Source organism: Acyrthosiphon pisum, chromosome A1 (genome assembly GCF_005508785.2).
Source record: "Acyrthosiphon pisum isolate AL4f chromosome A1, pea_aphid_22Mar2018_4r6ur, whole genome shotgun sequence".
NCBI classification, from domain to species: Eukaryota; Metazoa; Arthropoda; class Insecta; order Hemiptera; family Aphididae; genus Acyrthosiphon; species Acyrthosiphon pisum.
The window spans coordinates 21,609,680-21,613,866 of NC_042494.1; positions in this window are offsets into that span (position 1 = coordinate 21,609,680).

Here is a 4,187-nt window from a genome sequence, read left to right on the forward strand (position 1 = left end):
TTTTTTTCAATAATTTATTTACTTAGCGAGGAATTATTTCTTAAAAGAAACAAAGTGTGATGAACAAAATAATTAAATGACTAAGGACTATTAAAATATAACTTATAATTATTTTAAAAATATTATATGCTACTAATGGAGGGTTCCTTATTCACGTAACCTCAAAATGTTTTTTTCTCTAATCTCACATTATACTTATTATGCATAATAATATGTAAAGATTGTATATTTCTTATAAAAATAAAATAAAAATATTATTATTAATATTTATATACTACCTATTCTAAATAATTACTCGCCAAGTAAATAAATTATTGAAACAAAATAAGTTTACTTAAATTCAATATATTTAGCATTTATTCATGATATCACATCTTTATAGTGCATAAAGATCTTATATTTTTTTTACTTAGCCATTTTTACACGTAGTTTACGAAGGGCTTTTGTTCTGATATCACTAATTTTTATCGTTATTAAATATTGAGTATTTACACAATAATCTATAAGAACGGTAACATTGTTGGTAACATTGGCAACGCTGATGCGATGACGACTACGACGACGATTGCCATTAAAAAGTTCGCATTTTTTTTCATTTATAACTTAATTTCTAAATGTACGATTTTGATGATTTTTACAATAGCACGTTCTACACAATATTCCCGATGTTCTGGAGTTTACTATGAGTTAATTGATGCATTAGAAAATTAGTTATGTCGTTAAACAGATTTATTTGTATTTTACACAGTTTGAATAGGCAACTCCTGCTTCAATATACACACACCGTCGTGCAGTTATTATTTTTTTACTTAGCTCACGCCACAACCGTGGCCCTGAATATTTTCTTTATTTTCTGTAACGTATTAACATTCCTGCGTGTCTGAGTTTAATATAAATACGATATGTCGATATGCACAAGCTAATCACTTTTATTATCAGTAGTATGGTATTTCAGTATTTAATGACGACGAAAAGTATAAAATTAATGTATACTCTAATGTAACATTAATGATTAGTCTGCAGCAGTTGTTAGATTACCTTAAAATGGGTTCCGGCTTAATTGGGTAGATATGTATAAAATATTTTAATACATTTTAGTTTTCTATACAGACACTATGTTAACAAACACACTATAGCACGTTATACATTATTTGGTATAATAACGATCTGCAGAGTTCACATAATATTTTCCAAGTTTTATTACATTTAATTATTGATTAGTATAGGTACGAGGGCTCTAATATTATATAATATATATATATATATACACGAGTATTATATAAATTGATAGACTGCAGATATATTTCATTATGCGAGGCTTAAAGATAAGCGAAATATGTAGGTATTTGATTGTCTGCCATTGGTGCGAACAAAAAAAAATAATTCGCCAACTGCAGGCGTGAAACTACAGCGCAGTTATAATAATACTACTAATAAATTAGCCAATTTTATTGATATAAAACGCTGACGTACCTATGTGATTATTGTCAATTTCAAAGACTAACTGATACAAAATTATACATTTATACATACCTTGGTATAATAATTAATAATATGTGATATATATTAAGAGGACGAATAAAAAATTGGTTCTATGCAAAAATTCCTGTGGTTTGGAAGCATTTTTACTGGCCCAGAAGGCGTGAAGATGGACAGAAAAAAAATACACAACATTGAAAATCAATACATTATTTTCCTAAGTTCAGAATCTAGAATTAAAAAAGTAGGAAAGTCAATCTCAAGTTAAATTCATGAGATGTAATTCAGATATATTTTCAGAAACATTATATCGCGTTATTAGTTTAGTCAGTATATAGCCGATGGGTACGTTTTGGACTTTAGAACAAAGTTATGTCTATTTGCAGTGCCCTTAAGACATGCCATTGATTTGAAACATTGCAAATAATATGAGATACAACGATATATCTAACATAATATTTGCAGAGGTTATAGGACATATATAATATCTGTATACCTAACTGTATATAATATTTATTTGTAACTATATATACGGATAAATGTAACTTATAAGCCAAAAAAACTAATACGACGGAAAACATAAACGATGTGGATATAGAATGTATAACATTGATATCATATACAATTCCAAGAATAAGAAAAGTAAATTTCGAACTGGGCCTTATACATCAGAGCACTAAAGCCACCGTCTGAAAACAGCGTATAACCAAGTATTTATTTATTTATAATATATATACGAGTCACCCCAATTCTGAAATATTATTCTGTAACCGTTTCAGGGGTGGATTTACCCATAGGCCACCAAGACACTGGCCTAGGGCACAATATTTTTGGGGGCGCAATTTTTTAGTTAATTTTTACTTTTTAGTTTTTCATAATTTCATAATTTATTATATTTACCTAAATTTATATTTGATATTCATTTTTTTTTGTACCTATACAACTTGCATGAAAAAGGAGAATGGCTCTCGTAGCACCGTCGCAGTAACGTTTTAATTTATAAGCTATAATAACCTTGCTAATCCTGCGACCAGCGCGCCACCGCCACCGCTAGAGGTTCGACATCGACACTGGACGAGGCAGTTGTCGGCGTTGCCTATGTTAATGCATGGGAGATGGTATACGGGTGTGCGGCGTAAACACGTACAATATTGTGAATGGCGCATGCGCAAAACGCCAGCCAAGGCGGTCAAATATACTGCCTCGGGCCGCCGAGTACATTACTACATTGTATATAGCCGCTCTACTAGCTAGGTGGGGGACAGCTCGCACGACGCACAGTGCTTGGTGGAATGACCCTTCTCACCCCGCACCCGGCACCACAATTAGAATACTGGAATTAATTCTAGAAATCAGGTGTCTTGATAAAGTAATTAATAATAATAAATATTGCGACGACGCGCGACGCTGGCACTGTTGCCCGTCTCCTGTACTAATAGTGTGTACTGCATACTGCTCAGAAATTTGCTAATCGATTACGATTATAGATACTAGAGTGCTCAGATAAATCAAGGCGCAAAATGATTTAATTATTGTACAAGTGTACAAATGTACAGTATGTACTTATGCAAAATTGTATTAATATTTATTTGTTTATTTGGTATGTACAAATATAAAAATACCTAAATACAATTTTTATAGTATTGTTTTAGTTCATGGAACATAACTCCCCCCCCCCCGTGGGAACATGCCAATGTACGGGGCGCTAGTGTTGTAATGCCTAGGGGCGGAAAAATGGTAAGTCCGCCTCTGACTAAAACAAAACAACTTAAAAAAGGTGGGTAAGCGGATGTCGCTCTGCTGTACAGTAGGTTACAAGTGGGTCACTGTATAATGGATAGTATTAAATTTGAATTCAATGATATAATATCACTGTATAAGAAAAACGATTCTGAGCGGAGACGGTTTGTCAGTCTAGATATTAGACATACATATTATAGGTATACTTATCTATAGTATTATTAATAATTTTCAAATTAATCATATCACAATATCCATTAGGTAACGCGTTATACATCAACAACAAACCGTGGTACTATCATAGATATATAATAGTATACTTTAGAAGTTTCAAGTACGCACAAATAATATTATAGGTACAATCACAACAAAATAACTAAAATAGTTATTCCAGGTTTTTTAATATGTAATTTCGTCCATATTTGAACTTAAAATGACTATAAAAATAAACTGTGCGTATGTATTTCTTAGAATTTTTGGTAACAGAATTAAATATTTACGCGAAATCTTGTTTTAAATTTTCAATCCTTAAATATAAAAGTTGAAAATTTTATAAATTTTTAACTACAAAATAATTATTCAATTTTAAATTTGATAAATTTTGTCAAAATTTCAACTTCAAATGCTTATAAAAAAAAAATTGTGCCTATGTATTTGTAATATTTTTCAACTGCTATATTGTAACAATGTATCAGGAACCCTGTATAAATTTTTTACACTTTTTGGCCCAATAGATAAAACTTTATTGATATTTATAGAAAAAAAAAAATTAAAAAAAATTGATAACTTTACAATGTCCGTAAACAGCTCAAAAAGAGTCAAATTATTTTTCAAAATTCTATCGTATATAGAAAATGCTAATATAAACATTCAGTAAAAATTTCATGTATCTACGGTAAATTTTTTTTTAAATGTACACCAAAAACCAAATTCAATTTTGTGAAAAATCGATTTTGCGTAAAAATTCC